Source organism: Cydia splendana, chromosome 3 (genome assembly GCF_910591565.1).
Source record: "Cydia splendana chromosome 3, ilCydSple1.2, whole genome shotgun sequence".
Taxonomy (NCBI): Eukaryota; Metazoa; Arthropoda; class Insecta; order Lepidoptera; family Tortricidae; genus Cydia; species Cydia splendana.
The window spans coordinates 28,156,969-28,183,320 of NC_085962.1; the positions used below are offsets into that span (position 1 = coordinate 28,156,969).

At 35.8% G+C, this 26,352-nt stretch overlaps 2 long non-coding RNA genes across 2 annotated transcripts in view; both read right to left on the reverse strand.

The window, feature by feature from the left end:
* Positions 1-6,169: 6,169 nt before the first annotated feature.
* LOC134806335 (uncharacterized) lies at positions 6,170-10,717 on the reverse strand. Its single transcript, XR_010146521.1, has 2 exons — positions 10,373-10,717; positions 6,170-6,388 (listed from the first exon to the last, which is right to left on the reverse strand). It is a non-coding gene; the product is annotated as an uncharacterized LOC134806335 (long non-coding RNA).
* Positions 10,718-21,181: 10,464 nt separating this feature from the next.
* The window catches only part of LOC134789395 (uncharacterized), a 300,949-nt gene continuing 295,778 nt past the window's right edge, over positions 21,182-26,352 (reverse strand). Inside the window, exon 2 of the long non-coding RNA XR_010144041.1 lies at positions 21,182-21,362. This is a non-coding gene — a long non-coding RNA (uncharacterized LOC134789395). The remainder of the gene's footprint in view (positions 21,363-26,352) is intronic.

Consider the following 26,352-nt stretch of genomic DNA (forward strand, 5'->3'; position numbering starts at 1 on the left):
GTAACATTTTTGTAATATGATCTTTTACCAGTTATTAGCTGTAGTATTTATAAAATACCTATTAATGTTATAGCAACATTAATACCTATTAATGTTATAGCAACATTAATACCTATTAATGTTATAGCAACATTAATTACAAGCAGCAAAGCAGAAATTACTCCGCTGCACGCTAATTTTGTATTAATATAAAATTACAGTGATATATTTACTTGCGTCGTGTTAGGGCAAAATTAGCCCTCTCTAAGGGTTAACATGACGCAATTCTATTGCTCTATTGTTTTCTTCTCCTCTGTGTAGTCTTCTCCGAGCTCTTTGGTCGTTTTCCAGGCGCTAAAAAAAAAAAAAAACGTGTAAGTAGGGGAGACCAAGGAGAGTTGAAACTAATTTTACAGTACATATGGTGCTACTCTCCCGCACTAGTGCGAGAAAGAGCACTTTTCGTGCGTATGTCAGAAGTTTAAAGGGCCATATGTACTGTAAAACGTTGTACGATACACGTGCGAATAGGTAACTCGCAACTCGTGTCGATTTAAAACACTCCCTTCGGTTGTGTTTTAATTTATCGCCACTAGTTTCTTTTTTTCCGCACTTGTATCGTAAATAACTATTACAGTAAATATGGTCGTTTTTTCCCGCACTAGTATGTAAAATAGCACTTTTCGTGCGTATGTCAAAAGTTTAAAGGGCCATATGTACTATAAAACGTTCTACGATACACGTGCGAATAATTTAAAAGCGACAAGATTTCCTCTTTTCCGCAGTTATATCGTAATTTACTATTTTGATATAGTTTCTCAGAAAGTGCTACTTTACGTAGCTGTTTAGCGTGCGGAAAGTAGCTTATCGCCAACTAGTGCTTATCGCTTTTCCATTTTTTTAATTAATACTTGTTGCAATTCACGACTACTTATTGATGAGTGTTAAGTACCTACTGTTTATATTTTAATATTGAATATTGAAATTATTGAAAACCCGTTCTTAATAAGTTTTTTCTTATTGCAAGCATGTTTTAAGTTTCCAAAGGCAAAATTCGATATTGGTTTTATAAATATACGATACACAAATAATCGTAAATAACGATACTTAGGTAATAATAGTACAAAGTTTCATATTTACAATTGTTTGTGTCGTATAGAACATGCATTTGAAAAAAAAACTTTCATTGCATTGGGGTTCAATAATGACAACAAAAACCATTCTAGTCGAATAAAAGCTAAAAATAATCGGCCAAGAGCATGTCGGGCCATGCTCAGTGTCGGCTTTCGTAGTTACCATTCTGTCAAAATAGGCCAAACGGGGGCTATTTAATTAGTAAGTATCATATATAAGGGAGTACCTTTGCAGCGCTTTTTGTACATTACCTACGTATTTTTACTAAGAAAAGGCGATTTTTTGCAATAACTCACAAACGACTAGACCGATCATGTTCGCTATAGTTTTCATTGAAAGTATTTATTAAGCTCTTATTTCACAATTTTTTTCATATTTTTTGGACTCGTGGTTCAAAAGTTAGAGGGGGGGGGGGGACATTTTTTTTTTCAGAGCGCATATTTCCGTAAATATTAAATTTTTAACTATATCAAAAATGATTTTAGCAGACCCTTATTTGGTTTGAAAGACCTATCCAACGATACCCCACACTATCGAGACAAAGAAAAAAAAATAACAAAAAAAACTTTTTGTATGGGAGGTACCCTAATAAAAATATTTTTTGTACTTTTTATTTTACCATTCTGTCGCAATGTATGATTTATGTATCCATGCCAAATTGCAGCTTTCTAGCACTAAGGATCACGGAGCAAAGCCTCGGACAGTCAGACAGATAGACTTGGCGAAACTATAAGGGTTTCTATTCTAGGTGACTACGAAACCCTAAAAACACCTCTTCATAACGTCAAAAATGTTTACTGTGAAAGATTGAACTTACTTCCTTACTGGTTCTTTTTCTTATTTTTAGGGTTCCGTAGCCAAGTGGAAAGAAACGGAACCCTTATGGATTCGTCATGCTGTCTCCGTCTGTCTGCCCGTCCGTATGTCACAGCCACTTTTTTCCGAAACTATAAGAACTACATATACTGTTGAATAATACTTTTCAGAGTGGTAATTTTTTTTTTATATGCTCTCAGTACATGTTCCGTAAATCGAAACGTCAAAGTGCGATGTTGCCATCTGTAATTTAAAAGTAGCAAACTGGCACATAGACTTAATGGGTAGACGTTTGTGAAACAGGAACTATTTTATCAGGAAGTTTTATCTGGCAGTTAATTTATTTGTTAATTAGCTATCCTAAATCCAATACTTTACTCAGACTTTGTGGAACAGACCCTAATTTTAATTATTGACCGAAGCGAAGCGAAGGTCTACGTTTTGACTCGGGCATTTTGCTTTCGTATGTCCGGATGTTCTCCTCTACAGGTCGCAATTCTTAACCGATTCTCGTGAAATTTTGTGACCGAATTTCATGACTAAATAAAATTTTTTTGTCAATCCGGTTTTTGGAAATTTTTAAAAATGGCGGAGTCGTGATACCTGGCGCCTAAACAAATAGTCGTATCGATATCATAAGACTTTTTTCTTTTTGAGACATGTTTACAGAGTCAATAGCAAAAAATGCAGAAAAAAATTATCGCTGGTTTAGGCGGTATTTAGATATTTAATTTTAACTAATTTTAATTTGAGAAGGAGTAGCTAAATTTCGTCAACCCATCTAAGAACTATTTGGCTCAGTTTGTAAACGTTCGCTTTTTCTGTTTGCACAGAGGGTCTGGGTTCGATCCCCAGTAATTGTATGCTGGGATATTATAACTTTTTGTATTTTTTTACACATAAATTTCGTATTGTTTTTCTTTAATTTACTATACACCGTGTTTTTATTGAATTCCGTTAACTTCGGGGTATAGTTAAGTACGTTTATAAGAACTAAATGCATTGTTAATTTTCAAAAAAAAAATTTTTTTTTGTTTTCTTTTTTGTTTTTTTTTTGTTTAAAAAGTAATTAAATGTAGCATATAGCGTTGTTGTAACACGGGCATTACATTTAACTCAACCAAACAATTGAAATCTGTGACATATCAATGTCATTTCGTACATCAATCGACCGAGATTGTACTTAAGTTTAGTAGCAAATGTATGAACTCATTCTAAACACTAATCAATATGTAAGCCGGCCCTAAGGCAAGTGTACATGCTTGTAGAGGCCTTATAGTAAAAAAATAAATTATGGATTATCTCCAAAATGGACTTAATTAGAACATCGGTGTCTTTGAGAAAGTTACTTGATTTAAGCTCAGGAATGCACCCTTGAAATTAACGGAAATCAAAAAAAACACGGTGTATTTAAAGCTCTTAGCACCATGTTATTTCAAGCTCTGCTCGCGAGGTCTACAGCTCACAGAGCCACTAGTGTATTTACTTACCCGTAATGTCTTCACGTTGTATATCACTGGGTGAAACGCAAAGCTAGCTTTGGCCAACACCGCCGGCCAGAGGGCAAGAGCCGGGTGAATCTGAAAGGAACATAATATAATAAATTAATAACAGCCTCGAGTCAGATTTGGTGCCTTTCGACCAAGTTAAACAGTAGGTATTTTCAATTCTAATACGAGGAGTGTAAACGTATTACCAAAAAGAATAGATAGTATAGAGGCCAGAGGGGTCCTGTCATAGTAAATTTTGTAGTCGCAGTAAATTTACTGCCATCTATCGACAATCGACACACGACTAAAACTCAAAATGAAAACGTATAAAATTATCAAAAAAATGTATTATATGGATAAATTATTTTATTATTTTTATATCATTTTGATCCATGTTCATTCACTGATATCTGTCTTAAAATTGTTAAATATGAAACGGTGTCGTCACGCCATCTAGCCGAGGATAGGCTAAAGGTGTGTGCGCCATCAATCCGAGAATGACTTTTTCTTGATTCCCGAGGCACGTTTTTTCCTTAGACTTTATTCGTCTTATACGAAGTTACATAAATGCGTTTCTTGGATTGGCCGGCGTTGGCCCATCGTGTAGAGGAGCCATTACATTCTCCGCCATATTGTCATTTTGTGACAGGTTTGGCATCAAATGCACAAACCCATCCGGCATTCAGCCACGATTGAAAGTTGTGTAAAAATAATATTTTTTAAACGACTGTTAACTTAATTAAATTAAATATTTTTAAACATAAAACAAAAACATTCAATTATAAACGTCAGTATTTTGAAAGTAAAACTCATTTAGAGTTAAGCCACGAAAAGTCTGCAGCGATTTTGATAACCGTCGCAGTGCCAGTGTTATTTATACGTCATAATTTCAAAATAATACTTTTTTAATGTAAACTATGAATGTTTGCACTGAGTGGGCTATCAAATCCACTGCAGACTTTACTTGGTCTGACTCTATTAACCGAAGGTCTACGTTTTGACTCGGGCATTTTGCTTTTGTATGTCCAGATGTTCTCCTCTACAGGTCACAATTCTCAACCCATTCTCGTGAAATTTTGTGACCGCCCCAATTTCACATCGCTGCCGTGTCACGCGTCACGCGCATGGCATGTAACTTTAAAAGTAGACTTTCGAGATAATTACGTTTAAAAATTTAAAGATTCAAATGCTGTTATCGTTGACGGTTCATCGTAATTTTTAAAGTGAAAACTTCTTTAGCGGCGCTGAGCACTTTTTGAGGTGGGGAAAAAATGATAAACTCGATTCAGCGTAACGCGTAACGCGTAACGTAACGCTGACGTCATGTGTCACGGACAATGTTATTCACCAAAGAACTTTAATCATAACGTATCATAATCAGGTTAATTATTTAAAACTGAACTTTTATATTAAGCAATAAAGCTCATGTTCTAATCTTGTACGGGCTGAAATACGAGGATCTCACAGTTATATTCTAACTTTATATATCATGTAAGTATTAAACAAAAAGTTTTGTGTATGTATGGCTCACCCGGTATTGTATTATTTGTATTATTTTAGCTCTAAGTAGGTAACATATTATTATTGTCTTGCATGGTAGGTTTTAATGAAAATTGTACCTTTTTAACATTAGTATTTAAGTCCTGTTACTAACACTTATATGGGTCTTGCCTGAAATAAATGATTATTTAATTTAATTTAATTTATATCACTCAAATATAATTCAATAAAGCTACATCTTGATGAAATCGCTAATAAAAGGGAACTCTAGTACTGGTGAATAAAACTCAAAATATCATGACCAAATATATTTAGATACGAGGTCTGCAAGGTAACTTTACAATTTCTATTCGAATTTTAAACAACCAATATAATTCAATAAAGCTACATCTTGATGAAATCGCTAATAAAAGTGAACTCTAGTACTGGTGAATAAAACTCAAAATATCATGACCAAATATATTTAGATGCGAGGTCTGCAAGGTAACTTTACAATAATCTATTCGAGTTTTATAGTATTTTATACAATCGTGATATAATAGAGAGTTTTTCAGTCGAGTACCGTGTTTAGGCAACGAAGCTTGCTGAGTTGCCTAAATGAGGTACGAGATTGAAAAGCTTGATTATATCACTATTGTATACAATACTTTTTCTACGAGTCAACAAAAATAATACTTTAAACTAGTAGAATCATACAAACAAACCAAACCAAAAGTAAACAGCTAAGATACGCCAGCAGCCGCGATACCTTCATACTGATACTGGTACGCGCCCCGCCGCACGGTGGGCTGAAAATCGGCCTCCATAGAAATAGAAACCGAAGTCTTAAATTTGAACTTTTTTTATTGGAATAGCTTTTGTTAGGTTTTATTATGTTCCAAAATTAATCTTAGCTAATTTGGTTGGAAAAATAATTAATTATATTTTTTTTTCAAAATCTTTGTATGGCGCGTATCAGAAAAAACGAGTTGCCTCCGAAAATAAAAAGTTAACCGCAATATCCTGACAGATGATTTTAAAACCAATTATTCTTGATTTTTCCACATAATTACAATTTTCCTACGGCGTGCACTTTTTTTTTTTAATCGATATACATATATATTTTATTTTTATATTATAATACAGTTATATTCGTTATTTTGACTACAAAAAATGAATTTGAGTTTGATCGAACCAATAACTTACGCGTAGTGAATTTTTGTTCTAAGCAAATGTATGGAGGGTACGAGTAAAACGGATTTTTTTTCAAAAATTAAAGGTATACCGTAATATCCTTGCAGATGATTTAAGTACCAATTATTAATGATATTTTGACATAACGCGAACTTTTCTACCGTATGCACTTATTTAATAAAAAATAAAAAACTTATTTTTTCATGCTGAAATAGCTTTTTCTCATTGTTTTAATCAAATAAATAATAAACATACAAGAGTTACAAGTAGAAAATTGAAAATAAAACCATTACATCCTTTACATTATTACCCTTGTATCCACTTTATTACATTATCTTTGTACTTAATGAAACAGTATTTAACAAATGACACATTGACAACTGATGAGTCTAAAATTAATGATCATTAATGAGGTCCGGTTACAATCGTTAGTAGATATTATGAATGCAGGTTAATCATTAAGGTCTTAATTAGGGCATGCTCCCGGGAATTCCCGGGAATATGAGAACCGGATAATTTTATAGTGTCAAAAGAACCGGTACTGAAGACCCGGTACCGGTACTTCCCGGTTCTCATCATATGACTATTTATTCCCATTTCAATAGTAGTAGTCCCAGTCTCTAAGTAATTGTAATACATTAGTTTGAATTGTTAGTTTTATTTTATAAAAATGTGGATGTATTGTTATTTTATTATTTTTGCTTGTATGTAAATTCAATGATGACGTGTAAAAGTGCCCTTGTGGCCTATTTGCTGAATAAATGTTGAGTTTTATGTTTGATGAGTAATGTTTTAGTACTTTAGCTCGGGACATAATATAACATTTAATAATAGTGCTATGAAACGGGGACTCAAATAACCCGATAAACTAACCTAGTAAAGTAGACATTCGTGCAGGCAGGCCGTGCCGTCGTAGTGCTGAGTGCATCGACTACGCTACGGCCGGGCCGTGTGGCTCGGCCCAGGCGGAGGCAGTGTGCCGGTTAATTTCGTAAAATAGGTTGGAACGCCAATTAAGTGTTTGTTTACTATAAAATAAGTCATAATATATTAATTCTTATGCAATTATTCATATGAAAATAAATCATTCATAAAGACTGTACGCTAACACAAGCAATTTCTTAAAAATAATCGTAAGGTGCCTTGAGAACCGGGAAGAACCGGGAATCCCGGTTTCGGCCATGCCCAGAACCGGGAAATGAAATTCTTGGTACCGGAACCGGTACTGCATGCCCTAGTTTTAATCATTATGCTTATAATTAGACGTAAAACTAATTACAATAGCAATGATATACTCGTAGAATGGTGGTGTTCATTAGTACTAGCAATAAATAGGTAAGGGGTACATTTTATATTTTAGTTCATCTTGAGCTTCTTAACCGCTAACTTATACGACCATAAACCATGGACAGTCTTATTACGAACTTGGACTTGTTTGTTATCCTAAAATCTCAAGGATCTAGTTTAAATCACGAAGCTTTGTTTGAAATAGTGCTAACTAAATCAAACCTTAAAATAACCTATCAGAAGAAGATCGTGACACCTTGAAAGAAGTTTGCCGAAGATTTACAAGAGCTGCTACTGACAGATGGAAGAAAAGCCAACGGAACACAGAAAAATTTAGAACAATGTATGGATTTTGGTTAGAAGCAAATATTGACTGGCCAAATTGCTTTTATCTTCAGTTGGATCTTCAGTTAGCTCACGCATCAACCAGCAGTGATCTCATTCCTCATACACTAAGCACATCATCAACTGGAACTATGACGCGATTGAAACGTAAACCATTCGAAGACCTCGGAACGAAGCAGAAAAAAAACAGATGCAGCGATCTAAGCGTTGAAAACACAGACGAAGTGGTGTTTTCAGCTGTAAAGCTTTTAAAAGAAGATGGTCGGGGTGAAATTGCATCAGTGATAGAATATATGTTAAAGAACCCAGAAGCAGTCCAGAAATTCACTGCAATCATCAAGAAGCCTGGTTCTACCGCGTCACTTACAGCAGAGAAGGCATTAGGTCTACTGATTTCTTTGAAGTTAAGTAAATGGCAATACATAACTTTACGAGAGACAGCCATCAGAGAGGGTGCTTCAAACTTATACCCATCGTATTATAAAGCGCAGAAGGCTAAATTAGATTGTTATCCACCAACGTAATCTGTTACTGTAACGGATTTTTCGTGTGAGATAACATTGCAAGCTTTGCTGGATTTAACAGTTACACGAATTTTGAATAGTTTACAGGAACAAGTAGAAGACATGCAGTTTAAGTTTAATTTCTAAATGGGGATTTGACGGTGCTTCCAGTCAAAGCCGGTACAAGCAGAAAATTGGTGGCAGTGAACAAGATGACTCAAGCATTTTTATGACGACTTTAGTGGCACTAAAGCTTATCTCTGGCGACAAAACAATTTGGACAAATCCAAAACCATGTTCTGCTTCATATTGTCTCCCAAGCAATTTACATTTACTAAAGAGAACAAAAACTTTGTTCTAGCTCAAAAGAAAAAAATGGACGATGAAATCAAAGACCTAGTGCCCACAGAACATAGGAACAACAAAGTGACACATAAGCTGAAGATGACGATGGTAGATGGCAAAATCTGGACATATCTTTCACAGGCTAGGTCAAGTGCAACATGCGTTTTATGTTTATCTAAGCCTAATGAAATGAACAATATAGACAAAGTTTCGAGAAAAACAGTGCCTGATACTACCTTATATGAATTTGGACTATCATCTTTACATGCCCGGATCAATACCATGGAATGCCTTCTTCATATAGCATATCGATTGGAATTTTATGCAACTGAAAAGAGGGGCCTTAAACAGAAGATGGAACTACGGAAGAAGATTATTCAAGATCGCTTCAAAGACGAACTAAATCTTTTAGTCGATGTAGTAAAACAAGGTTCTGGAACAACGAATGATGGAAACACAGCACGAAAATTTTTCGAAGATCCCGAAAAAACGGCTAATATCACTGGACTGGACAAACAACTGATTCGGAGATTTGCTGTAATTCTGCAAGCTGTCACATCAGGTGAGGTAATTGACACTGAAAAGTTTAAAGCCTATTGTAAAGATACAGCGGACGACTATATTAAATTTTACAGTTGGTATAAGATGCCCCCAACAGTGCATAAATTGCTGATCCATGGCACAGATATCATTGCACAAAATGATATCGTACCGATTGGTCATATATTATCTCTGAAGAAGCATCCGAGGCACGCAACAAAGACTTCAGAATGTTCATAGAGCATCACTCACAAAAAAAAACGAGACAAGATTCGAACAGGGATGTTTTTAATATGTTACTTTTGTCTTCCGATCCTGTCCTTTCTTCAATGAGGCCAACAATAAGTGGAAAAAAGAAACAGGCTTTCTTCCCTGAAACTTTAGAATTATTCATTTGTCTGGAACCTCAAGAAGAAGAAGTGACAGATACCTCAAATGTGTACGCTGATTCTGAAATGGACACGGATTCGGAAGTAAGCGACCAGGAAAACTAAACTTTCAGGATTCCAATATTAGCATTAGAATACTTTTTTTAAATCATTTATTTACATACAATATATATACAGTGGTACAACTAAACGAAATTAATAACTAGCTTAAATCTAAAATAGGCCCTTGAGGCATTGTACCAAGGATGCTGGCGGCATTTCCTCGCTGTATCGCAATGCTGATACGTTGTGCGAGGTAGCCGCCAGCTCTTCGGTCACCAGTTACGTCAACCAGACGCTTCGCGATTTCTGCGAACAACTTTTAATTAGGATAGCATTACATATACTTATTTCTGTTTTTATGTAAACCAATTATTGATAATGTTACTGATATTTATTTAATTAAGTAAATTCGTAGTATCTACTAATGATTGTAACCGGACCTTATTAACGATCATTAATTTTAGACTCATCAGTTGTCAATATGTCAAATTTGTTAAATATTGTTTCATTAAGTACAAAGATAATGTAATAAAGAGGATACAAGGGTAATGATGTAAAGGATGTAATGGTTTTATTTTCAATTTTATACTTGTAACTCTTCAATGTTTATTATTTATTTGATTAAAACAATGAGAAAAAGCTATTTCAGCATGAAAAAATAAGTTTTTTATTTTTTGTTAAATAAGTGCATACGGTAGAAAAGTTCGCGTTATGTCAAAATATCATTAATAATTGGTACTTAAATCATCTGCAAGGATATTACGGTATACCTTTAATTTTTGAAAAAAAAATCCGTTTTACTCGTACGCTCCATACGTTTGCTTAGAACAAAAATTCACTACGCGTAAGTTATTGGTTCGATCAAACTCAAATTCATTTTTTGTAGTCAAAATAACGAGTATAACCGTATTAAAAAAAAAAAAAAAATAAAAAAAAAATATATATCGATTAAAAAAAAAAGTGCACCCCGTAGGAAAATTCTAATTATGTGGAAAAATCAAGAATAATTGGTTTTAAAATCATCTGTCAGGATATTACGGTTAACTTTTTATTTTCGGAGAAAACTCGATTTTTCTGATATGCGCCATACAAAGATTTTGAAAAAAAAATATAATTAATTATTTTTCCAACCAAATTAGCTAAGATTAATTTTGGGAAATAATAAAACCTAACAAAAGCTATTACAATACAAAACAGTTCAAATTTAAGAGTTCGGTTTCTATTTCTATGGAGGCCGATTTTCAGCCCACCGTGCGCCGCCGCGTTGGTCAACGACACCTTCTCGTAACTGATGAGGCCCTGGTACTTACTCCGCGCTAAATTCGATTTTTAGACAGTTGTTTTCTCGATTTTGGCCACCGTAGCCTATAGAGACTAACAAGCAACACTAAGTGGTGTTCGTAGTCTATGGATGTTGCTATATTAAGGGTGTCACATGCGCGTTTCTGACTTATGAACCAATTGTTTATACTATACAACCTAAAATAAATAATTAATTTGAGGTATGGTTTTGTTTCGTTCTCTTGATCGCGGCGAGCTGTGATTGGTCAATTTCATTATAGTTGACTAAACTGTATCGAAATGAATATTATAGTTGAGTTGGGAGCCCATACATTAAAAATACCCAATAGCAGTTTGGTATAAGAAATCTTAATTCAAGAATTACAGTCGACGAGTAGAAAAAACAATTAACGCTACAAATTTGAATTTCTAATTTTAAACAAGATCACTGACCAGCAATTTCGGAACTAAATTTTTTCAATAGAAAGGAGGATGGGTCAATTATACATAGTGCTGCAGACATTTTGGACTAGTCATTGAGTTTTCACTTCTGTCGGCACTCCCGGAGTGCAACCCGTTGTTTTTTTCAACACAGATTAATATTGTCAATATTTATGTCGGACCGTTTTGCTTTTTTTTGATATTCTAGTTGTTTAAGGCTTTAGAGCCCTTTAAAAATGGCCAAAAATCCAGGGCTTGATTTTACTCGCTAAACTGAGCTACTTTTACTATGGGACCAACCCTAAAAGCGGGGAAAAAATTTTGGCTTTTCCATAGAAAACGTCGACATCTGATCAGCCAAAATGTATGAAAAGGTAAAAAATTTTTTCGGGATTTCGGGGTTGGTGCCATAGTAAAAGTAGCTCAGTTTAGCGAGTAGAATCGAGCCCTGGATTTAAAGCCCCATGATCAGTAACACACAGTATTTTATCATATTTAGCGATTCCAACCATTTGTATATACAGGGTGAAATTTAATTCACTGGCCAAATTGAAACACCCGAAAGAATTCGAAAAAATATTAAACACGTGTTTTTTCTTTTAATACCGCTCAGTACATTTTTTTCGAAATAACTCATCATCAAGTTGTCCTAAAAACCTCGTACGTTATGGTGAACCGACAACTACCCACTACACCCGCTTCTCTCTTATCAGTTAAGGTCATTGACACCCCGCCCCTCCCGCTGTTTGCAATCGCGTCACCAATTATGAACCCTATTGCAGCGAGATAAGACGCTTACCTACATAAGTTGCTAATTTTTCCTTCATACTTTAACGGGCTTAGAGCCATCAAAATGCAAAGGCAACCCATTTTTAATCTAAAATATTATTTCTGACTAATGATTATTAACAAAACGTCCGTGGCTTAAAAACAATGAGTAAAAACTAGGTCAGGAATCTTTGCATTCAGGCGTATTTAAAAAATTGAATCATCTTATGTAAGTACTTACATTTGATTAAAAGTCGACGCAATTAACGAAAGTCCCACGAGATGGTACTCTTGGATTCAATCCTTGTCTGCGAAGGCGTGGAACTGATTCCATTTCGTATAATCTTTGTGCACCACGTAAACACTCACCACTTAATAAATAACACCGTACCATTTCCTAATATTCCCGGTTCGAAAACATTTTTTTAAACCTTAGTACGCGCGCGATTATTATTTTAAGGTTGGCGAGTGACGAGTGACTAATCATTTATGCTAACCGTTATGTTTACCGCTAGCGCGGAATGGTTTGGACTACCCTCGAAATTGATAAACCTGCCTACCATCGCCAACACTAACTAGGTGGACCCTATCCCAAGTAGCATTGCAAGCTGTATATAAGCTGTATTAAAGTTTATTTGTATACTATAAGCTGTACAGTTAGGCTGTACAAAGGCTGTATAAGCGCTTATACAGCCCTTATAAGTAAAAAAAGGGCCCAAATTATACAGCCTTTGGCGTTATTAGAGCTGTAGAGTAGCTGTATAAGCAATACATAAGCTGCATAATAGCTGCATTACAGCTATATTTCGGTGTAACAGGAAACCTTAACACTACAGATAATCTCTTATAAGTACGATATAAGAATATAAGTTTTAAATGAGTTATAAGAAAGAATTACAAGAGAATAATAATCATTAAGGAACTAAAATGTCTTAATCTTGTTCATTCGTAATATAGTAATGGCGACAATAAAGTGTTATAGTGGATGGTAAAAGTAAAAGTAAATATTATACAGGACTTGAATGGAATTTTACATTATTGGTAAGTGCGGATTATTATTTATTGTGAACCTGTGTATCTTTTCTGGCAAAATATTTACGCGCCTGCAAAATAACAAAGAGAAACCATAAGGAAATTATCAAAAATCGGTAAAACTACTGTTTGTTTTTAAGGTTAGAGTATCAAAAATATTTATAAATATTAATTCTAAGGCTAAACAATTTATTTTAGCTGGTAATCATAACACGGCGTTAGTCTGCTAAATATTTGCAAGTATTTCTTTAATTATATTTACAAATACGTTTTTTTTTATTGTAAAATGGCGACAATTTTTAAACAGCCTACAGGATAGTTGGAGAGCATTATAATCTTAGTAGCTGTGCTGTGTAATAAATGGAGTGTATTTTACAGCTTTTGTAATTAAAACAGCTTTATAATAGAATATTTGTATTCGTTTGGCTGTATTTCGGTTCTCCGTACATAAGTTATAATTCTCTTTAGAGATCCGCATAACAAATAAAAAACCTGTACTGTAACTGTCATTCATTAAAAACATTCGTAAAAACTAAAAAACTAAAACTAGTGCCTACGTCAAATCATGGGATTAGTTGTCAAGCGGACCCCAGGCTCTCATAAGCCGTGGCGAAATGCCGGGATAACGCGAGGAAGAAGAAGACTGTAACTGTCATATATTCCTTTAGTTTTATACACTTATTTTCAGAAATCATTACACTACTATACTTATACGAGTGTAAAATTACGCCAAAAGATTGTTATAAGCGACTCTATCAGTAATACAGAAAAAAGCTGTACTATAGCTGCCATTTATTCATTTGGTTTTATAATACCCTTACAGACAGAAGTTATACAACTACTATTCTTATAGGAGAGTAAGATTACGCCATAAGAAATAGCTTTAAAACGGGGTTGACAGATACATTTGTACAGCTACAAGTGCCAAGTGATACTACAATACAGCCTGTATACAGCTTTTACGATTAAATTAGCTTGTAGTGTTTCACAACACTTAATGTTTTAAAACGGAGTTGACAGATACTTTTGTACAGCTAAAAGTGCCAAGTGTTACTACAATACAGCCTGTATACAGCTTTTACGATAGAATAAGCTTGTAGTCTCTCACAACACTTTTAGTTTTATAGTAGATTTTTTATAATCTGATAAAGCACCCCATGCTTCCGCAGAATCCTTTATAATGATTTTATACAGCTTGAGCTGTATAATGTCTGTAAAGTACCTTTTATACAGCTTAAATCTTTTCTGACACTCTTATACGTCCCTTAAATCACTCTAAGTTCTTAATCGGCTGCTATATTGATGTTGCCGACACTTCCATGCTACTTGGGATATTGCAACGATTATAAGGTTTAGTGAAGGTCAGATAAGGGTTTTGCTGATGTTGTTGTTAAAACCTACTATTAGGTTTGTTTACATTTGTGGTAATAGGGTGACCACGACTCGTGGAAAGTATTTAAAAATTGAAAAATGAAAATTAAAAAAAAATGTACTCTTTTTTTTCGCTAAATAGATTCCTTAAGTGTAACCTAGTGCCTGGAATGAATATGGCCAGTGATTTAAATTTCACCCTGTATACCTACCACGAAATATTTAGTTCAAGTAGCAGTGATAGTGATCCTAGGTGTCATGAATTTCATATATACATATATAATCCCAATTTTACTTAGCTTTAATTTAATTTACGAAATACTCATAGGTACTGGATAAAAAAAATGCATAAAGGTACTCAAATTGAGCTTACCATCGTACGCTTTTTCCAATTTTGCCACATAGTGTCCCTTAAGTATTTCCAATGTTTCTCTATTATTCCTAAATCAATTAAAATTTCTCCTTCCTCCTTATTTACACGGTGTGCTTCAATTTATCACTAAATTTACCTAAGTTTTTGTTTTCATTAATGAGGTCTATAATGGTCAGTTTAGCTTGCAAATCCATTGTAATGTCAGTTGGTATGTAAATGCTCGTAGATAGATCAAGATCACTATATAAATATAATTGATGTAATTCTTGCGTATTGCGTATATTTAAAGTGAAACTACCTTCAACATTAAATAAGCAAAATAAATTGTTACATATTAGTAGTTGTAACATTTCAATTTTTCGCTTGTATATTTACAAATCAACAATTCTACAATTATGTAGCTGTCGTGACATAAGGTGTATTCGGGTATTACCGAATGTCGGATAATTCCGAAATTCAGATGAAAATCACCCTTAATTCCATCATAATAAAAGTCTCTTTCGGAATTATCCGACAGTTTTCGACATTCGGAATTACCCGAGTAAACCTTACCTTTATTCTTTGTGATACGCTTTCACAAAAATTACATATTTGTATACTGCAGACTTGTAACGAATACATATTTGTAATTATTGTGGTACATTTTTTTGTTTACAATTTAACAATTTTGTCGAATTGTACACTTGTAAAGTTTTGTGGGATAGGGCACAGGCTGCAGAGCGGCGCGGCCGGGGGGCGTGGCCTGCGCGCGACCTCGGCCGCGCCGCCGAGCCGCTCCCGTAGCGGTGTGGCACTGGCAGCGCGGCAGCGCTGCTAGTTCGTCTTGCGAAGAAAACGACGAGTATTTAGGCTCATTAAATTGACCGGATTTTTTTTTTCCCATAACTGACTTTTTAAATATGCCACTGTCTCCTTCCTTTCCATACGAGCCCACATCAACCGCAATAAATTTGCAATGTGCGTCTACAATTGCCAATAGCATAGTCGAATAGTAGGTCTTTGTATTTGAAAAACATAGATCCTCTCTTTTTCGGACATTTCATGCGTACATGTTTGCCATCGATGCCAAAGATTTTCCGCTATTTGTTTTAATTGATTTTCCGTCGGCACAGGTAGGAATATTGGAACTAAATTCCTTCGCTTTAATATATTTAAATTGTCAGACATCGTTATTTTAAATAATACGCAACTGAATCGCACAACTGCTAGCACTGACTCCTGTGTGACTACTGCACGTGGCAGTCGGCAGTCGCCGCCCGGCCGCGCCTATCCGAATGCTTTCGGCGGCGCCGCCCAGCTGCCACGTTCGGCGGCGGCGGTCGGTCGCGGCAGCCGGGTCGCGGCAGCGTCTTGCCGAATGCTATCTTAAGGCTGATATGAAAGAGAGTAGTAGTAGAAATTTTCGCTATCTTCGGGTAAGTTTCGGTAGCTCAGTTGGCTTGGCAGCGCGATGGGTTGGTTCCAGAGTCGTGAGTTCATATCTCGCCCGAGACAGTTTATTTTTTATTTCTTACGTAGATAATAAACACATACATGATATAAAATTTACTAGAATTGAATATTATTAGTTAAGGTTCCCCCTTCAATATCTTTTTAAATAGTGATCCTAGCGGAAAAGTGTTTATAATCGTTTTTGTATAAAAATTTATGTAGATTATTTATGTTTATGAATATTTCTTTAGTTATGGGCCACCGTTTAAGAGTTATTTACGAAAAACTAAAAAAAGGGAGCATAAAATTGATTATAACTAACTTTCCGGCTTTTTTATCTTTTTTACTATTGATCCTAGCGAAAAAGTGTACGGAATCTTTCTTGTAGGCAATTTTATGTAGATTACTTATATACATTTTTTGCTATGAGCCACTGTTTAAGAGTTATTTACGATAATAAATCGGACCTTTAAACCCCTTCTTGTGATATTAATAATAAATAAATAAATAATTCTCGAGTAAAAAATAAATATTTTAAATTACCGCCTACACCAGCGATACATTTTTTTGCATTTTTTGCCATTTAGGTAATCTGTATACAAACATGTCCCAAAAAACCCTTTTTTGTGTGCTCGGATCGGAGCCGACCGCAGGGCATTTGAAACGCAAGCCAAACTTAATCTAACTGACGTTGGCGTATGTAATATTTTGTTGTCTAAACCTACATCCAAGCAGACTATTAAATTGTACCATTTAATAATCAAATTGTTAAATTGTAGACAGTAATCATATGTAATTATTATAAGGCCGGCATCATCGCTCAGCGACGAAGGCCTTTTTTTTTCTTAAATAAAGATATATATAAAAAAAAAACCCTTATGTTATCGATACGACTATTTGTTTAGGCGCGAGGTATCACATCTATGCCATTTTTTAATTGTGACCTGTAGAGGAGAACATCCGGACATACAAAAGCAAAATGCCCGAGTCAAAATATGGACCTGTAATCTACGCTTCGGTCAAATATGACTAAAATTAAATGTAATTGAAGAATAGTATTGTAGCTTAAAAATGTTTGACAAACTTACTTGGAGTTGAGGGAAGAAGTGTTCCGTAAAACTAAGCGCTGCGTACGGTGTCCACGCCATAAAGTATGTGATGGTCATGATGACAGACATGACCTGCGGGTGGCCGCTATTCCGCCTCTGGAACATACATCAATTCTATTAATTTTGTATTAGCCGGAAATGTCTGCAAACGATACCATACCATGATGCATAGGAATAAAGGGTAATTAAAAATGGGGTTAAGTTCGGTAGCTCGGCAGAGTGATAGGCCGGTAACTTGATCAGAGTCGCGAGTTCGGGTCTCGCCTCGTCTAAAACAGTAAGTTTTTCCATTTTCCCTTTCTTTCTAAACCAACATCAAAATGTACAACGTGTTTTATGAACTCCGTTAATTTCAAGGGAACAATCCTGCACTTAATTTTAGTTAATTTTCTCAAAGACACCGGTATTCTAATTTACGAGCGTGTACCTAAATAGGGCCTTTTTACATTATTGATTATTATAGTGTTTAACGAGTTTATACCTAGCTACATTTGATATTTGTCACAAAACACTAGTAGGTACAGTCTCAGACTAACGATGTCCGAAATGACAATGATTCAATGATGTCATAATTTTCAGTTCTTTGGTTGAGTTAAATTAATAATAATAATAATGCACCCGCAGGGCAGCTTGTGGCGAGCTGTGGGGAAGTAACGACCCCACGGACCCGAGTGCTCCCGAGAGTCGGTCAGGGTCTCCGTCTCCGGCGTGTATTCGTCGGTCGGAGTGGACCCCAAGGGGGCCCGTAGGACTCTCAGTTCTGGCTTGTCTTAATTGGCTGTCCAGAGAGGAGTCGCTAGAGCTATATGCTCCAGGGGTGGAAGTGAAAGATGCATAAGACGCGAGTTGGCACAGTGGCTGTTAAAGCCACTGGGTAGAAAGCGGCGCACACCTCTCAACACCCCTGAGCCGCTCACAACGATGTTGCTCCTGGTCGTCTTCACGATGGCAGTTTCAGGGGCCCATCTAGTCAGTGGCAAGTCACCGCCTGCCTCGATAACTTGTGTTTTCCCAATGCCTGCTGAGACCGGTTCATGGGTGTTTATTGTTGCACCTGTGAACGGGTTCCAACAGGCGTTCTACATAACATAAAAGCTCTCCAAGGGGCCTCTACGTGTTGGATCTGTGTCCCCATGCAAGCCTATCAAAAAACTGGGATTATAGGCCCGTGATATCCAAGGAGATAATAATAATGCCTGTATTACAAAAACGCTATGTAGCATTTAATTATGATAAGAAAATTAACGATGACATTTAGTTTCCTTAAATGTACTACCTCGCCCACTTTGCCATACCCCGAAGTTAACGGAATTCGATATAAACACCGTGTAAGTATGTTATTTTAGTTATAAAACTCCCGTGGGACTCGAACATTATTCACCGCGGGCCAGGAGCATAATATATCGTCAGTCATCGTCATCGCCTCCCGGCTGATACTTTATCAGATGATAGTTTAGATGCTATCATGAATAAAAAAAAGTCAGCCGATAATATCGCGGTGGAAAGACCGTCAGTTGATATAAGACACATTCGTCAGATTCCTTTTTCATCAGGATGAATTTTAGCCTATTTTTTTCGGACGAAAACGGAATTCCTCTTTGGACAGAAAAATCTTAACTTTGTGGTGAAAGATTTGGAATTATCCTGTGATACTTCCACCAGTGACAGTTTAACAGCGATTCAGGGACGAAGACGAATCATGCTATCCCTTTCTAATGTATAGCACTATCCCTTTCGGCTATTTAGGGTTGTCAAAATTCAAGTCCTTATCTTATTGACCTTTGGGGGCTGGCAGCCGACAGGGATAGAGTTTTCATACTGCAGAAGAGGGGGCTGTTAGAATGTTGTCTGGGGTGCCGGCATTCACTCCAACAAAAGAGTATTTCCGGGAATTAAAAATTCTAACAGTGCCTTGTTTATACATTTTTGAGGTAGCAAAATATATGTTTAAGCGCAAGAGTGATTTTGTTATGCGTCGACCTGATCAAAGGCAAACTGATCGCGATATTAAATCTGTCCTTGTCAGGCTCGTAAAATCATCCAACTCGCTGAGGGTAGTTGGCATTAAAATTTATAACAGCCTGAGCCGTGAAATAAAAGAGTCGGCTTCTTATGAGCTATTTGTCAATAAGTTTTGGCCAAAAATTCATTTTTGGTACAAGCTTTTATCGCTGACTGTACTTTTCTTACGACAGACAACTAATACTCATCGAGACAATTCTAAAAACCCCTAACACAATTAGATCAGCTCGATGGTACCATAATATTGCATTGTCATCAGATTTATACATGCATGCAAAATTTCAGCTCAATCGGAAACCGGGAAGTGGATCAAATTTAACTTGCAAGATTTGATTACAGACCGACAGACAACGGTCAGGTGAAACTAAATAAAACGACACACATGTAAATTCGTGACCCAAAGACGGACATCTTACGTAAACAAATGAATTTTAAACACGGAGGCCACTTTTGGGGTCTGCTGCCCGACGGGGTTTACTGTCTGTAATCAAATCTTGCAAGTTAAATTTGATCCACTTCCCGGTTTCCGATTGAGCTGAAATACATACGTAAGTCGAGTGACAATGCAATATTATGGTGTCATCGAGCTGATCTGATGATGGAGACCGGATGTGGCCATAGGAACTATGTGATAAAACAACGAAACCTAATTGTGTTTGGGGTTTTTAGAATTGTCTCGATGAGCATTAGTTGCCTATGGAAAGAAAAGTACAGTCAGCGATAAAAGCTTGTAACAAAAATGAAAATTTTGCCAAAAACTTATTATAAACTTCATTTTAGACTTACGAGTATAAGCTTGGTAGGCTTCCGTAGCTCAATTGGTTAAGAGCAACACACGGATTGTGGAGGATGCGGGTTCAAGTCCTGCCGGAAGCGTATCATTTTCCATTTTTTCCTTTAATAATATCTCTCTTCTTACTCGCGTTATCCCGGTATTTTGCCACGGCTCATGGGAGCCTGGGGTCCGCTTGACAACTAATCCCATGATTTGACGTAGGCACTAGCTTTTACGAAAGCGACTGCCATCTGACCTTCCAACCCAGAGGGGAAACTAGGCCTTATTGAGATTAGTCCGGTTTCCTCGCGATGTTTTCCTTCACCGAAAAGCGACTGGCAAATATCAAATGACATTTCGTACATAAGTTCCGAAAAACTCATTGGTACGAGCCGGGGTTCGAACCCGCGACCTCCGGATTGAAAGTCGCACGCTCTTACCGCTAGGCCACCAGCGCTTGCCTTTAATAATATAAATTTGGAATACCGCTCGCAGACGCATCTGCTTGTTAAATATTGTTTTAGACTTATGTTCAAGATTTTTTCTATCGAGCGACCGTCATAAACTCAACTCAGGATCGCTGAAGTTTCTAGAGAACGGCAAATTATTGCTAATTAAATTTTAGACAACCGTATTGTGATCTAAAAAGCGGCCAAGTGTGAGTCGGACTCGCCCATGAAGGGTTCCGTAGCAGCAAGTAACATAATAAAATTGCGGTTTACGATTCATAACGTACAAAAAAAAACTACTTACTAAATCTCGTTCAAACAAGTTTTTGGTGGAAGTTTGTACTGTACATCATATATTTTTTTAGTTTTACCATTCTCTTATTTTAGAAGTTACAGGGGAGGGGGGGCACACATTTTACCACTTTAGAAGTGTCTCTCGCTCAAACTATTCAGTTTAGAAAAACAATATATTAGAAACCTCAATATCATTTTTGAAGACCTATCCCTATAGATACCCAACACGTATAGGTTTGATGGAAAAAAAAATTTTGAGTTTCAGTTCTAAGTATGGGGAACCCCCAAAAAATTTTGTTTTTTCTATTTTTGTGTGAAAATCCTAATGCGGTTCACAGAATACATCTATTTACCAAGTTTCAACAGTATAGTTCTTATTGTTTCGGAAAAAAGTGGCTGTGACATACACGGACAGACAGACAGACATGACGAATCCATAAGGGTTCCGTTTTTTGCCATTTGGCTGCGGAACCCTAAAAAGCGCTACGGCTTCTCAAATATTATCTTCAAATTAATAATAAGAGCACAAGTACCCCTTTACAGGTTACTCCGGTGGGGTCAGTGACCATGTTACAAGTATCAATGTTATCATGTACGAGAACCAATGACAATGTTTTAATAATTTATAAATACTTAATTTTAATTTAGCGATTATTATTACCGACTACCATTCCTTACTTTTTGAACTGGTAACATATTAACAAAGATTCCTTGAAATGGTTTATAATAAGCTAAACACTATATTTTGTGAATTAGATATCCTTACGTTATTACCATCTATCGAGCAAATTAGGCACTACTTAGTTAGGTCACCTGTGTTAAAGTGACATCTTTGTGTGTTACCAAAAAGAATAGATAGTATAGAGGGGTCCTGTCATTGTAAATTTTGTAGTCATTGTAAATTTACTGCCATCTATCGACACACAACTAAAACTCAAAATGAAAACGCATAAAGTGATCAAATAATGTATATATATGGATAAATGATTTTATTATTTTTATATAATTTTGATCCATGTTCATTCACTGATATCTATGTGTTAAAATTGTTAAATATGAAACGGTGTCGTCACGCCATCTAGCTGAGGATAGGCTAAAGGTGTGTGCGCCATCTATTCGAGAATGACTTTTACTTGAATTCCGAGGCACGTTTTTTCCTTAGACTTTATACGTCTTATACGAAGTTATATATGTCTTTGGTGTTACTATTAAATTTAACTTCGCCATCTTGTTTGACATGGATAGCGTAAAGGTAACTCACAAAGCGTTGAGCAAAACTTTCTCAATTTTTAAATGAATTTTTAAATAATATTATTGAATAACTGGTCATTATTTTCCATTTTGCTAAAACAAACGATCCATATTACCTAAATATTAAGGTGTACAGTGCGGGAAGTCAACTTATTAAGAGAAAATCTGTAAATACAATTGTATGAAATTCGGACAAGGAGAACCACCTTAAGGCGATGGTAGCGGTGGGTAAAATTTCAAATTCTGTCAATTTACCCCATTTCACACACAAGCGCACTTCACGCACACTACCTCACTTTACTGGGACAGGTCAGTGAGCCATCATGTTTTTTTAAGATTGGACTTTTAGTTTAGTATTGACCACTAGCCTCCTTTGAGGGTAAGAGCGTTCCATTTAAAGATGAAAGAGAAACAATGCATTTAATCTTGCTTTCCTTGTCTGTTCATGTCACAGGTGACGTACCTATTTAATTCATTTGATTGTTGACTGTTTTACTACCTAATATTGCTTTGTCGAGATACGCGTTTTGTACAATTAAAGCGAATAAAACAAGATGACATCATTAAGTCAGATGTAAAATGTTATTTACTATACGGTTTTTCATAAGGTGCAAAATCCATTCAATGGGAAATTAAATAAATAAAGTTTCGGCAGGGTGGCAATTCCATTTTGGCGGCTAAAGCGAAACAGAATAAATAGTTATATCGAACCTGCTTACAAATTTTCACGAGAATCAGTTGAGAACTGTGATCTGCAAAGGAGAACATACAAAAGCATTTTTGCCCAAGCTGAAACGGAGACCTTTGCTAAAGCTCGGCAAATTATGGTTTAGGTACACCTATAAAAAATGGTTGTCCCTGCTGTAATTTTAATATCTTTATATTTCAACCGGTATAGTTTTACCTTTAAAAATAATCGGTATCGCTAAACAATAGCGGTACCTTACTACTTATACGTTCACGAAATCGGTATCTGCATAACTTGATTGTTAGTAAACTAACCTGGAAAATAATCTCAAAATCACCGAAACATTTATGTACAGTCACCTGCAATAATATGTTACGTCATTAGCGCCAACTTTTCCTCCAGGGATACTTTGCCCAAAACGACAATTTTAAACAAATTCGTTAATGTAGAAAAAATTATAATAGTTATGGCCACCCTGCTATTTTTAGTAGAAAATATTTCTGACAAAACTATATACCAAACTTGTGCATAACTTGACTTGGGAATTTTGAGCGAGTTGTCTAATATAGGGTATATTTTGGCGGGCAAAAAATTGATAAATAATGAATGCAAGTAGAAAAAATTGAGAACCCTTTGACAAATATTTCCGGGTTTGAGTTATAACACATGAAGCATAGATTACGTCTATTGAGATTTAAACTAAAAAGGACTAAATACACAAAAGTTTTAGCGGTGGGCAAAGTAATCCGGTAATTTGGCATCCATACCAACATTGCCCACCACCAAAAACGGATTAGGGTTGTCACTTTCATCTAATTTGTTACCCAACTTCGCAAGTAAAAGAAGGTTATGTTTGTACACTAAAATAAGTTTATAAATGTATACTGTATTTAATATGTGCTATTATCCTTTATTTAGATGTTTTATCCCGTTAACGAATGAAAAACACAGCAAAAAACATATTTTTGGCCATTAAACTATTGTAACAGATTTTCTCAAAAGTGACAACCCTAGCCTTTGTAAAATGCTTAGGCGAGCCTTATTTGGAAATGGGCAAAAACGGGTAGTCAACATTGCCCAGCAAATTTATTTAAAAGTTTTTACACTTATCGCTAAGTTATTAACAGGGAACGGTAGGATTGCCCAAAACCTTTAAGTGATCCTTAGACATCATAATCATACGAGCTGTATTTGAATACCAAATTGACGTGGGCAATGTTGGCGAAAACCCCGAATATCTTTGCCCGCCCTTTAAAATGCAAAAAAATGGTAAAAACATTTTTTCTTCAAATAAACTGATGCGTTTGATCACAATGGACGTGCTGAGCAAAAAAAATCATATGATATGTTTTTTTTTTGAGAAATTCGTGCTTTTTGGAAAAAGCGGGCAAAGTTGGTGATAATGACGGTACCTACTCTTCGAAGGCCGCCAAAATATGTGACATGCTCTTATGGTTCTACAAATAAGATCGTGTCAGATATTTTTGCGACCTTCGTTGTGTAACATAAATTGCAGGTGACTGTACATTTGGAATAATTATTTTATTTAGTTTCAACGAAAGTTTCAAGTTTAGTACGAAAATACTTCAGATATGCAATATGCACAAAATGTAGACCTAATCGAAATAAAACATTGCTTTTTATAGTAAATTTATAAAACATTCGATACATAGGTATACATAACAATAACCAGGCCACGGCGCTATTTGCCTGTAAGCTTCATCTCGGTCTCCAAAGCCGCAAAAACTCGCTAGTACTTAGTGCTGGTGCCGTTTCTTGAAGATTTTCAGAGAACAGCACGTACACGCATTATACATATAGACGGAACGAACGGCATATACCTACATAATCATTTATTCGTCGTAATCCATGTTCCAGATTCAGATTCAGATTCAGATTTATTTATTTCTCAATAGCAATACAAAATTTTCATTAATACAAACAAAAATATGCACACATAGTGAGATCGTCAAGGTAGGTACGCTAGGTACGCATTTTAAACTAATATTTACATTATTTTACAAACAGAAAAATAAAAAATAAAACATTAAAAATATAATTCAATTTCAATTACATATACAATTTGAATAATAATTAATTAATTAAGTAGTCTATTGATACTAATGGGTACATTAATAGTTATTATTTAAGTATTCTTTAACGCTATAAAGTGTCTTGTCAAGTAGGAGCTGTTTAACTTTGCGACGAACAGTGTTAATATTTGTCTCAGTTTTTATTACTTTTGGCAGCTTGTTGTAAAGTTTCTGCCCTATTATTTTGGGACACTTTTTTGTCATTTGTAATCTGCATTTACTTTGTCTTAAGTTGTCAGGATATCTAGTCGGTCGTTTACTTACGTCACCGATACGTTCAAATTCACTTGGATTATTTCTTACATACATTATAACTTCTAGGATATATGTCGATACAGCAGTGGCATGCCTAAGGTTTCGGAGTTAGGCAAGCCGAAAGATATGTTTTCGTAATAAATGTCCAATCTCACTCTTTGGACTCAAATGAATTTGCTAGCGTATCGCGGCGAGCTATTATAGCGCACAGGGCATACTAGGTACTACATACTATAACTACTTAGATAGAATTTTACAAACATATCAGAGGGCCTACCGCGAACACAGAAGTTTGCAAATTGCATGCTTCTTTCTATGTCACTCTAATTACGCCTTAATTGGAGTAAACCAACAATCCTTGTGTTTTGTAAACGGCCGTACAAAATTTTCTCTTAATGCGACTGACTTATCTGAGAATACACAAGTCGATTGGTGGTTTTGGCGCGGACATGATATCCCGTTTTTCTACAAAGTTTAACGATTTTACCTTGCCTTCGTTGAGTAATACGTGGACGCATCTCATAACGTCACAAGGAACAACTTCATCACTTGTTGACACTTATAAACGTTACAACAAACGAACAAATCCACATTCACTAGGTACTTAATTCAAATTCACTTAAATAAATTGAGCTTTCGTTACTTTCGACTCGACTAAATAATAATACACTTGAAGTAAACGCGTGCCCGTGTGAATTTATGCAGCTAACTTCACACCAAAAGCCAGGCTTAAATCGCCTTATAAAATTGCTATACATACCAGCAAATAGTTACATCGTTCTATGGCGGTTTGTAGGCTAAGAGCGCCTAGAGCGAGACGAAAAAGCAAGCCCGGTTGCAAGCCGACGAGTGCGAGCAGGATGGCTAGAACATCCTACGCCCGATTTCTTTCGCGCGGACGAGGCGCCACCACGGCAAAAATTTGCAACACGCTGGCGCCGCGGTCCGCGCGCCTTGGCTTGAATTTAATAATACGGGTTCATTTGGCGCGCGGTTTAAAATAATCTATATTGATTATTGATCTTATCACTACGTAATTTCGGTAAGGCAACTAAGGCAAGCCTGGCTTTTGGGCTTGTATGGAAGTACCGCCACTGCGATACAGATGTTAATATTTCTAAATTTTTAAAATGTTCTCTGCAGGTATCATTATATTTTGCATTGGCCAGGATTCGA